Consider the following 440-nt stretch of genomic DNA (forward strand, 5'->3'; position numbering starts at 1 on the left):
CAGCAGGAAAGGGGCCGCGGCGTGGTGGAGCATCAACCTGCGTGGAGATAGGATTTTTTTGCTGCAGGATAGGGGCACAGTAGTGACTTGGGGCAGGATATCATCTTGTGTTATCAGGAGATTGGCACAGCAAACCTGCCTTCGAATGTGCTCACGGCCGGGTCCTCATCTGAATTAGAGATTTACGCTGCACAGTTGTTGGGAGGAGAGGGAAGGTGGCTTTGAGCCCAAATCACAGGTTTGGTCTGGTTTGGGCAAGGTGGCTTGGGACCACGTTGGCTCTCGGTCTGCATTGCAGCATGAGCTCCGAACACCCCCGGTCCAGAAGAACCCGGGTACCCTGCTGTCGGGGGCCACAAGAGCATAGCCCGGCCAGGCACATCTGGGCTGGGGGTGCTGTGGGGCAGGCACATCTGGGCTAGGGGGGGTGTGGGTCGGGC

At 59.1% G+C, this 440-nt stretch overlaps 1 protein-coding gene across 1 annotated transcript in view; it reads left to right on the forward strand.

Annotated features, from left to right (window-relative positions):
• Positions 1-440, forward strand: part of PLXND1 (plexin D1) — a 56390-nt gene that overhangs the window by 14084 nt on the left and 41866 nt on the right. The window lies entirely within an intron of this gene.

Source organism: Egretta garzetta, unplaced genomic scaffold (assembly GCF_000687185.1).
Source record: "Egretta garzetta isolate BGI_Z169 unplaced genomic scaffold, ASM68718v1 scaffold332, whole genome shotgun sequence".
Classification (NCBI taxonomy): Eukaryota; Metazoa; Chordata; class Aves; order Pelecaniformes; family Ardeidae; genus Egretta; species Egretta garzetta.